Source organism: Phyllobates terribilis, unplaced genomic scaffold, assembly GCF_046119375.1.
Source record: "Phyllobates terribilis strain yellow unplaced genomic scaffold, ASM4611937v1 Scaffold_11__3_contigs__length_659146591, whole genome shotgun sequence".
NCBI classification, from domain to species: domain Eukaryota; kingdom Metazoa; phylum Chordata; class Amphibia; order Anura; family Dendrobatidae; genus Phyllobates; species Phyllobates terribilis.
Window position 1 is genome coordinate 531,427,003 of NW_027362771.1, and position 12,251 is coordinate 531,439,253.

Genomic DNA, 12,251 nt, shown 5'->3' on the forward strand with positions numbered 1-12,251 from the left:
GTAAGCACTCTCTGTCTCTGCTAATAGATGGAAGTCCTTTGTAAGTGTGGTGGACAATGACTGTCGCATTCCTACTCCTGAAGACACCAATCGCGTTATGTGTATTATGTCCTGCGTCTTTGTATATATTATGTGATGTGGATTGTGTTGTCATGTACTGTGATATGGTTATGCATAGTGTATAAGATTAATTTAGGGACTTATAGTGTAGGCTTAGTACATAAGGTAGGTAGCATAAAATAGTTGACTGTAATTTAGGTAGTGATGTTAGGGTAAGATAGGTGTTATGATAGAGTAGTAACTCACCTGGGAAAATAGGAAACAAACTAAAAACTGCAACTGACTCAGCCGGTTCGTGTACAGACTAAAATCCTGACTCGCAGTCCCTAAGGGTTCCTGCGTGAGCTGAGATAGCCTTAACTAGAAGATGGCAGCTCAGATCTATTCTGCCTGAAAGGCCATCAAGTACTTCATGTTCCTCCTAAAGAACCGGAGGGCAGTGCAGAGTGTAAATTACCTACAAAAGGGAAACTATCATCAGCAGGAAATGCCAGCAGAGGGGCAGAGTATAAAACCGCACCTGAAAGGTGATAAGACAGGTAAATGAAAACACTTGTGTTATGCTAAACAGACTACAACCAGAATAACAGAACCTAAACACCTGGAGAAAAAGTGTGTCTGCTGTGGCTTGGTGGACAAAGAAGTCGACCGCAAAACACAGGCTCAAGGGTTCAAACCCAGGAGCATAGCAATAGGATAGAGTTAATGTTTGGGACTAGCCCATAGTTGGAGGGGCTTAGTGTTAGGGAAAGAGACTGCTTACTGTAGATTGTTAGATAGGGTTTTTAGAGTGAAGAGAGCAGCGCTGCTGTTGGGGTGATCCACAAAAGGAAAAAAGACTTGAGGACAGGGATAGCGAAGGGATAGGGACAGGGATAGTGAAGTAACCTACGCGACAGAGTGGCATTCTGGAAAGGGGTCCTCGAACAGGATGAGGAATCACGAGAAACCCTGAGCTTGCAAAACACCGAAGGTAACGGACCTAAACAGGACTGAGTTCATGGGTGTGACAGAGATGAAAAGACCCGAAGCAGAGCCCATCCCTTCATCAGGCAAGTCTAATGAGGGAAATACCGCAACCAAAAGTGCTGATGGGTCTCATGAAGTGTAAAAGACAACATTATTCGTTGGTAGTAAGTCAGCAAGTGAACAGCATCGAACTTAGATGGTGGATCGCAGAACATAGATGGAGCGCACCAGGCCCTGGTACGGCGAACCTAATAGAGGGAGGTCGGGACGCAGTGAGTGGCGGAGGCTTATGGCTTTGGTGGAGCAAGATGTGAAGCCAGGCATCTTGGCGGAGCAGGTCGCCCAATTTTTAGGCTCTGAAACGGAAGGTGAGGCTTACACCCTGGCTCAACCTCTGGCCCCCGGAGGGGCTGAACGCCTCATAACCTTGTTAGCCCAGTGTCCTGTGAATCCTTCACCCGTGGCTGGAGGTTCCTCCCCCAACCCCAGAAGTCCCCCCTTCAATAGTAGAAGGGTCTTTCCCAAGCTCAGAGGTAGCCCTCAGTCCTGGGAATATACCCCTCACCTAATGAAAGGAATGGATTGCGGAGTGATCCAGGCTAAGAAGAAGAGAAAGCAGTGCGTCTGAGCACAGTTGGACAGTCATGACAGAGGAGCTTGACCTACAGATGACACAGGGCATCATAAGGCACTATGACCGTGGACGGGGCATTGGCATCATCATGAAGGAAGGGACCAGGCACAAGGTCTATCTCAACGCCGGTTCCCTCTGAAAAGGGCCAAGCCTACAAGAAGAATGTGTCACCTCCTTTTCACCAAAATGTGGGGAGAGCCCCTCTCGCTCCCAGCATCTACCTGGGCTGCCACTCTAGTGCATCTAAAAGCCAATCTAGTTTGTTGTTCTCCTGAAAGAGGAAAGGAAGGGCATTTACAAGGGGGAAAAGAAACCGTAAGGCTATATTCACACATTGCGTTTTTGCTGCGTTTTTTTTTCTGCAGCAAAACCTGATTACCAGGAGGTTTGTTCAGGATATTTCCTGCTTTTTTGCTTGTTTTTTGGTGCATTTTTTCAGCGTTTTTTTCACTGACCTTTTGTCTCTTATATGCATGTACATAAAGTTCAGTGAAAAAAAAAATCTCATTCTGGTTTTGGCACAAAAAACGCTGAAAAAACTGAAACCTGCATTTTTGGCGCGTTTTTCCAGCATTTTTTCACTACCCATTACTTCCAATGGTTGAAAAAATGCTGAAAAAATGCTGAAAGAAGTGACATGTTCTACTTTGCAAAAAAAACATGCAAAGCACAAAATCCTGAAAAAAAGAAACCATGATGTGTGCATGAGATTTCTGGAATCTCATAGACTTTGCTGGTACTGTAAAATACAGCTGAAAATTTTCATTAAAAAAAACGCTGAAAATAACATGATGTGTGACCATAGCCTAAGTCTGTCTTGGGCAGTCAGACTAGTGAAAATGTGGAAATCCACTGCCAATCAAGGTAAATAAAAAAGGTGTGACCTTTCACCAAGAAATAAAAAACTTCCCTTTCCTAGCCAGAAGACCAGGAAGCACACCTAGGTGTGTGCGCTTAAGGAATGAAACTGAAGAGCATGCAAATGTGCCATCAAAAGGGGTTGAGGAGGCACCCCATAGTCACCCATAGGGGCACTTTGCACTTCGGGATCTCAAAGTACACCTGTCCTGGCCCTATTACAGAAAGCACGGCTACCAAAGGAAATGAACTTACATCTTCTTGGGAGCCACTTGCTTTCAGTCATAGGGACACGCAGGGCGCTGTTACAATAGTAGTCCTTAGCACTTTGATTGACAGCCCAACTCTGCACAGATGTGCTGCAGAATGAGCTGTCAATGTTACTGTAACCACTCCCTGCACACCTCCAGGATTGAAAGTTCCCAAGAGGATATAAGTTAATTTCCTCACTGTAGCCCTAGCCATACTTTCAGTGACATGACCAGGCAGCAATTTAACACTAATTACCTACAGATTAACCCTATATCTGCAGCTAAATAGTATTTTTGCACATGACAGGTTCCATTTAACAATTTTTGTGTCTTACTGCAGAATAGGAAGAGGGGGCTGCAGGAAGTTGTCAAGCAGTCAGATACAGGGGACGTTGAGGGGGAGGAAAAGGTACCTGCCAAATATAAAGGAACACATAACAAAAGATGTCCCTAATTCATCAAGACTGGTGATTTTCGCGCTGGTCTTGTTGAAAAGGCATGATGGAATTGGACGCTCCTGATTCATGAAGACATGCACGCCTCTTCCTGAATCAGGAGCATCAGACCAGTCCCTGCTGGAGTAAGATTTGTGGAGCAGCGAACACCACTGATTGTCATGAATTTGACGAGTGGTGTTTTCCGCGCCCCATGCCGCCCCCGCTCTGCCAACTTTGTCAAAGCTGGGCAAAAACAACATGAGAATGCCAAAAGTCGCAAAATTTTAGCGCAGCCTCAAGTTGGACTAAAATTAGGCAACAAAGCTTTTATGTCAGAATACTGGCGGAAAAACTTTGATGAATCGGGCCCGATGTCTTTGCGTATATTTCTCTGTTTTCCGGTAATATGAGGCCAAATTGGATGAAAGGAAAGAAGGAGTTTAGAGGAGTTTTACAACCTTCGAGTCACAACGTAAAGGATCTAGTGGTACTCCCAGATTTTGCCTACTGTAAACAATCAGTGGCCTCTGCAATCACATGCCTTACTATTGGCATCATTTCTAAACAATGGGAGACATGAGGCCAGTTGTACGGCATGTGGCTGCAGAGACCACTGCTATGTATGTGATTAGCATAATCGGCCCGATTCTCTCGGATGAGAGAATATATGCTGGTTTGACCCTAACCTTACACACAAAGCTCTCCACAGTTCTGCACCACCCTACATCTCCTTGCTCATATCTGCCTACCTCTCTATCCATTCTCTTTGTTCCGCTAATGACCTAAGATTAACATCCTCTATAATCTGAACCTCCAACTCCCGTCTGCAGGACTTCTCTCGTGCTGCACCAGTATTCTGGAATGCGCTACCCCAGACAATCTTGTTAATTCTGAGTATTCATGGATTCAAATGTGCCCTAAAAACACATTTCTTTAGACTAACCTATCACCCCACCTTACTAATCTAACTATCCCGTGTTCTCTTTTCCATGCACTCGGTAGCACTTTTTACCTTTATTTGTACAGATACTGGCTGATGACCGGATCATGCAGCTTATTTGAATCTCTCAATTAAGTAAACTGATGACAAACACTTTAATTTTACCTTTTACTTTTCGTGTCCTCCCTATTTCCTCATAGATTGTAAGCTTGCGAGCAGGACCCTCACTCCTTTTGGTATGCATTGTTCTATGTTTTACTTTATAATGTCTTATTTTGTTTGTACAAGTACCCTCTGAATTATAAAATGCTGCGAAACATGCTGGCGCTATAGAATTTTTTTTAGTATTATAATTATTTTGTTACTGTTTTTATTATAATATTTTTATGAGGGTAAAGGTGCATGGACCCAAACGCTGGGATCTGCAGGGATGCGATTGTGTCAGAAGATATAAATTTTATTATAATATCCTGGTATCTTTCTTCCCCCTTAACAAACATCATAACCTTGAATGTCTGCTGATAACATCAGTGTCCTCTAGATATTCCAATCCTGCATTTACAGATACCGTCGACTGGTGAAATCTCTGCGGTAGATCCTTGTGTCACCCAAGGGTTAATGTGTGTGATCAGTGCATGAAGAGTGTGTGTGTGGGGGGGCGCATCTACTGTGTGTTGTGACCGGTCACCTGAAGGGGCCGACCCCCTGCAGTGACACATCATTAGCGCATGTAACATCTGTAGCTGCAGTGTGAATTAATTCCAGTCTTTGTGGTGGGGCCAAAATATTATTTTAATGACCTTGTGCCAGGGGCTGGGGAGGAGCCGGAACGCAGGGTGGGGGGCACTGGATCACGCTAATGAGATCCACCGGGAACCTAACTCTGTCAATCAGAGCCAATTCCTGACAGCACGACTGGCATGAAACGCTGTCTGACAGCGAGCTGAGAGAAAGGATGAGAGAGATAGGGGCAAGGCATAAAGAAAAAACAGGCAGGAAGATGGAGAGGTGTAAGGAAAAGAGACAAAGGTGGGGGGAATAAAAAAAATACTAAGCAAATTGGAATAAAAGGGAAAAGTGTCACACAAGAGGAGGACAGCTATAAGAAAAAAAGTAAAATGGATGATGCACCCACAGAACCTTCACTGCGGCCATAAATCCTTGTGTACCTGTCAGGTGGAGGTTTACATAGTGTGCCAATTCCAGGAACACCTGGAGAGCCACAGGCTATCTATGGCCGATGGGTGAGAATGACATGGGTTTTATTCAGTGGTTTATAGGAATTTCTATTTCCTAGAATATCAATGGAACATTACGAAAGTGTTATTCCAAGAGCAAGTACCGCACCGCAACAATCCTAAGAACAGGTGCTCCATGTACTGTTCATTAAAATATGGATTTACCAGGGGCGGACATAGCATTAGTGCAACCTGTGCAGCCTTATAGGGGTCCACAAGGTAATGGGGCCACATCTACCTCCAAAGCCGGTCGAATTGTGCATTATGATGAGTTATTGGATGGCAAAGGGTCCATGTATTGTTCTCTTGGAGGGGCCCTCTTCTGTCTGTGTCCGCCTGTGGGATTTACTATAGTAATAAACAGGGAAATAATAGTCTCCTTTAGGCTAGGATCACTTCTGAGAAAATTGGTCCGATTATGGTAATCACTCTGATCTGAGTTTGATCAGAGTGTGATCATAATGTGATCCGATTTTCTCGGTTATGGAGAAGTTGGGAAAACAATTGCTCCATCTTCTCCATTCTGTCAGTTGGTGAAAATCGGACTGCACTCAGATGTCATCCCAGTGCAGTCCGATGTTTTCCACGGACTCATTGACTTGCATGGCCACGTGCGATCTGATTTATGGATGCAAATCGTGCATGCTGCAATTTTTTTCTTCAGACAGACCCAGTCCGAAGAAAAAATTAGACATGTGCACGGCCCCATAGTGTAACATTGGTCCGAGTGCCATGCGATGTTTTGTTGGATCACACTTGGACTGAAAACAATGTCGTCTGCATGAGCCCTTACTCTTACACACACACTTTTTTTCTGCATTTATTTTTATCTGCTTTATTATGTTTTTCATTGCATTTTTGCCATTGTTTTGGTGTCTTTTTCACATCCATTATATTTTTAAGATCCTTTTTATCTTCTTCTTTTCTTTTTCAAATGAAAAATGCAAAAAAAAAAACGCCTTATCTTAAAAAACTGCATTTTTCAACTACAGCACCACCACAAAAACACTACAGAAAAGTATAGTTTGCAATGCATTTCATATTTCCCTAAATACTTTCACGTCATGTCTGGTCAAGGAATATTGGTCAAAAAAGAAAATAAAAACATAGGGTTCATTAAAAATGCAGCGTGTATACCTATTCCAAAAAAAACATGTTGTGCCTGGAATTGCAGCTTAACCCCTTCATTTGAGCTGAAGCACCAGACACAGTCCATAAAAACTTAAAAACAAATGCACACTTATTATTTGTAATCTCATTCAATCCTAAGAAAATCCTGCCAGGCCTCTGCCCTGAGAACACTACTAAAGACTGTGGTTGCTAAGGAGTGTGTCCCTAGCAACCAGAGTGTCAGGCCGGCCTGTGTAACGTTGAATTGGTGTTGTGCTAACAGTAGAGGATGGTAACAGTCGACAGAGAAATGTGGCATATTGTGTTACTTTGGGTTATCATTACTCTCTGAAACATTCGATAAACTTATTATTGTAAATAAAAAATTCTACATTTGAGTAAAGAACTTCTAAGACTTTGGTCACACTGGGGTTATTGCTAGTCCATCACGATTTCCGAAATACTAATGCTAATCTTGACATGTAAGTAAGGGACTCTGCCATCCAGTGGCGTCTCTAGCGCCAAAGATCCGGGGCACCTACCTGAACATCCTGCCCGGAGCCCTGGATCTCCAGCCATCACCACTATGTATGTCAGTGTCAACACTTTGCCCATACAGATCATAATTGCCTATACCCATAATTGAGCAAGGAACCACAAGCTCCCTTCCCTACCACTCTATATCTTGTAGGCCGCAGGCTGCAGTAGGCTTGTGGCTTACTAGACATAAGCGTCCTGGCACAGGCGGCACAATGACGTCACGGCATTGCGCTACCTGCACTGGCGCACTGTACAAGTCAGAAGTAGGAGGTTGCGGTGCACAAGGAATCAGGATTAGGTAAGTATCATGTGACATGCAGAAGTAGTGCTGTTGCAGAGTGTGACATGCAGAAGTAGTGCTGTTGCAGAGTGTGACATGCAGAAGTAGTGCTGTTGCAGAGTGTGACATGCAGAAGTAGTGCTGTTGCAGAGTGTGACATGCAGAAGTAGTGCTGTTGCTTTAAAAGCATTCAGCAACTATTAGAAGTAACACAAGCATAGGAGACAGGAAGTGTTGTGCTCCAGAAGCATCCAGCAACTAGAGGGGTTAAAGGGGTATTCCCATCTCCAAGATCCTATCCCAATATGTAGTAGGTGTAATAATAGTAATATTAGCCAATATCTCCAATTAGAAATGTAGTATATTTTTTATGATTCGTGATCTCTCTTTCCTCATGTGCAGGCATCGCAGGACCTTAGGTATCCATGGTTACGTCCACTGATAAAGTCACAGTTAGTTAGCTAATTGCTAGTGGTCGTAACCATGGATACCTAAGGTCCTGCGATGCCTGTGTAGCACCCTGAGGATTCGGCTGCTACAGGGGTATTGCACCTCAACCCAGAGGTGTGATATTCCACTCCCGGGTAAGGATGGAGTGTGGAACTGAGCTCGGTAGGCTGCATGCACTACACACATCCCATTTCCGAGGAGCAGACCGACGGTACTCCCACTTAGAAATGTGCAGGTACGACCGAGTCTGTTCCTGGCTGGAGTGGGAGGGGGGTGGTACATCCCAAGTAGTGTAGGGGCAGATAGGGGGAGCAGCCTGGGTAAAGTTAGGAGCTCATTGGGTGCTGGTCACCTGAGCTCACACATAGAGGGTGTATATAAGGTGGGCACCAACTAAGAACAGGGTCAGATGCAGAGAGAAAGTCAGGAGCAGAGGAGAAGAGAGACCCAGAGTGAGAGAGGAGAGAGAGAGACCCAGAGGCACAGAAGAAAAGGACTCTAAGATCCCAAATTAAAACCCCGGGTGAAGAGTCGGCATCAGGGTACCGGAACCCAAGCTGGTGGGGGTAAAAACATTCCCCAGCCAGAGACCGGAGACCGTGGGCAGCGTTTGCCACGGTCACCCACCACATCCACCCCGAAGGCACACCACATGAAGGGTCAGGGAACCCAAGGCCAAGGGTGTCCCAACAGAAGGCCCGAGGGAGCTGGACCTAGGTGGATCACTGGTGGGGACGGCCAGAGAACGGGACAGAAGGAGAGCTCAGGGCCACGCTCCGGACTTGTTTGGGGGTTGGCTGGATCCAGGACCTGGTGGACGCAGCACGGCTCGGGTGGTCACTCGAAGCTGGAGTGACCAGTACAACATCTGCAGTAAGTAAACACCCTTAACTGCACAACCCGACTCTGTCTTCACTGCCGTCTGCACTGCACCACCACAACCCCCATCCTCTGCACCTGTCCCCCCTGAGGCTATACCCCTCCCGTTGGGGGTTATTTCACCAAGCTGCGCACCCACCATCAGCCTCAGCGGACCCTGCTGCAGCGGCGGCCACAGTGACCGCATCACAACGGGTGGCGTAGTCGACACAAAAGAACTCTTAATAACATCTGTAGGACTGCCACATAACACTGAGTTTGACGCCCTGGGCACGGGCCGGGTCACAGCCGCTCGGAGACTACAACCCCCCATCTGATCCGGTGCCGGGTATTCCCCTCAAAACGGAATATGTCCCAGGGGGCGCGTCAACTTTGGCGTAGTCGGCAGGATTACGTGCCCGCAACACCCGGGTACTGCGTGCCTGAAGAAAAGAATGAGTTTACCTCAAAAAGAAGTCTCCTGCCGGTTCCGGAGGGTCCACGCCATCGGACCCCATCACAGGTCGTTTCCCGCCGATTGTCCGCCATTTCCAGCTTGTTCCCGCCATCTGCAGAGTTTCCCGCCACTGGGCGACGCTTCCCGCCAAATCCGAAGATTTCCCGCCTTGGAAGAGCAGCGGACGCCATTATGGGCGTGCCAAAGGAGGGCAAGAGGCCGCCTCCCATCGTGGGCCGGGACAGAAAATGGCGCCAAAAGTGGAAACCGCCCCCACCAACAGAGACTGTGATGCTAGAGGTGTCTGTCAGCGTGAAAGAACTACCCCTGGAGCTGACAGTCACCGAGTTGCCCCGGGACCGCCCTCGAAGTGGGAGGAGACGAAAGAAAAGAACGAAGATGGGTGCCGCCTGGAGCAGTCTGGAGCGAGCGCACCCGGAGGCAAGAAGCCTGGAGAGGAGCAGCAGAGAAGCTCACCCGGAGATGTCCAGAGAGCGGAGCAGCACCAGCCCGCTGGCCAGGAGCCTGCTGGAAGAAGAGCAGAGCAGCACCGACCCGTTGGTCAGGAGCCTGCTAGACACCACGACCCCACTAGGCCTAGTGGAGGTCCTTGCACAGCTCCCCCGAGACCGGGAGTGTGCACAGACTGCCCTGGAGGGCCTCGCACGGAGGATGGCCCGGGTACAGCGCGAGATATTGGCGGAATGGAGCCGGGAGATGGCCCAGCAAGCTGAGACCAGTCAACGGAGCACGCTACCCTGGAAGAGGAGACAGACCGCCTCTGAGGATGGCGCGGGAGGACCAAAGGCCGGAGACGGCGCCGAGAAGGGAGCCGGACGCAAGGAGGCAGGTAAAGGGGACGCCTATACCCCAAGCCGGGAAACCGCCCACCTGCCCCAGCTCCCCGTCGCAGAGCCCGAAAGTCCCCCTGCTGTGCCCGTAGCCGCCATGTCACCGCTATGGACTAGGCCCCGACCGGAAGCCGCCGCAGCGACCCCTGTGACGTCACGCGCCTCGACCCGGAGCGTGACAAAGCAGGAAATACCACCAGCCTGGTCGCAAGGCCTAGTACCCCCGGGCGCCGCATCACCAACAGCGCCCCCTACCTCCGCGGAGCCTCCGGCCTGGTCGCAAGGCCAGGTAGCCCAGGGTGCCGCCGTATTAACGGTGCCCTTCACCTTCCAGGTGCCCCAGGCCTGGCCGCAAGGCCTGGGCAACCCGGGCGCCACCACCACCGCGCCCGCACCCGTAAAACCAAGGGTGCCGCGTCTGGGAGAGGACTTGTTTGCCCAGCACACGTGGCCGGACGGGCAGCCTTTCATCTGGCCCCAGAAATATTATGAACTGGAGCACCAGAGGAGAGTTGGGGCCATGTGTGCACCCCTGATTCCGGCTCCGAAGCCCGTGATAAGGATCTCGCCCCCGCTTGAAGAGACCCAATTTGAGTGGGACCCCACCGGAGAAGACCTAATGGGGTTCACTCAAGAAACCAGGGCAGCTGCAGCGGAGCGTGCTGAGTGCTGCCGACAGCAGCTCGAGGAGTTTGCGAGGGAGCGGAGAGAGAGGCGGGTCCGGGAACAACAGGCCCAAATAAGGAGCGCCGAGCAGAAGAGCCGAACCAGGAGGGACCCCCGTGCAGCGCACAGTCCCCGCACCACCGGGACTGTAATTAAGTTCAACATGCAGCATGGGTGGGGCTTCATCAGAGACCACAACACCCCCGGCGACGTCTTTGTCACGCGCAGAGATGTGGAGTCCCATCTGCCGGAGGGGCACAGAGGTCGTGACCTTTATATCGGGGACGAGGTCACCTTTACCCGGCACAAGTGTGCCAAAGGACCTTACGCCCTCCATGTGCATCGCCTGACAGAGGAGGAGCTGCGATGTGAGGAGGAAGAGCAAGAGGATCCGGACGGGTCTGAAGCTGAGATCCCCAAAGAAAGAGCAGGAGGAAGACGTTGTTGAGTACAGCGGAGTAGGTGCTGTAAATAGTTACCCGACCGGGTACCAAAGAAACTGTTGCTACATATATATAGTCCCCGTTGGGACCAGCATGAGTGAACTGTTTACCCGTTAACCCCTTAATCCCACAGGCTGAGGACTGTGAGCAGCCATTCCCTTTCCCTCCTTACCTGGCCGAGGACTGAGAGCGGCCATATCCCTTGTAAATAGTTGCGCGTCCTAAAGCGCCCCCTACCGGTTTTATAGGAAAACCAGTTTTTCTAAGAGACTGTCGCACTTTTCCCGGACACACGTTGCACAGTGTCCGGAGGAGGAACCAGAAACAAGAGACGACGAGAATGTTATATGAAAAGTTTTATATATATATAATGTTTTATATGTTTTATATGTTTATGAAAAAAAAAAAAAAAATTTGTATGATTTTGGTGTTATGTCTTACAGCCCGAGGACGTGCTGTGATTTACCAGGGGGGAATGTAGCACCCTGAGGATTCGGCTGCTACAGGGGTATTGCACCTCAACCCAGAGGTGTGATATTCCACTCCCGGGTAAGGATGGAGTGTGGAACTGAGCTCGGTAGGCTGCATGCACTACACACATCCCATTTCCGAGGAGCAGACCGACGGTACTCCCACTTAGAAATGTGCAGGTACGACCGAGTCTGTTCCTGGCTGGAGTGGGAGGGGGGTGGTACATCCCAAGTAGTGTAGGGGCAGATAGGGGGAGCAGCCTGGGTAAAGTTAGGAGCTCATTGGGTGCTGGTCACCTGAGCTCACACATAGAGGGTGTATATAAGGTGGGCACCAACTAAGAACAGGGTCAGATGCAGAGAGAAAGTCAGGAGCAGAGGAGAAGAGAGACCCAGAGTGAGAGAGGAGAGAGAGAGACCCAGAGGCACAGAAGAAAAGGACTCTAAGATCCCAAATTAAAACCCCGGGTGAAGAGTCGGCATCAGGGTACCGGAACCCAAGCTGGTGGGGGTAAAAACATTCCCCAGCCAGAGACCGGAGACCGTGGGCAGCGTTTGCCACGGTCACCCACCACATCCACCCCGAAGGCACACCACATGAAGGGTCAGGGAACCCAAGGCCAAGGGTGTCCCAACAGAAGGCCCGAGGGAGCTGGACCTAGGTGGATCACTGGTGGGGACGGCCAGAGAACGGGACAGAAGGAGAGCTCAGGGCCACGCTCCGGACTTGTTTGGGGGT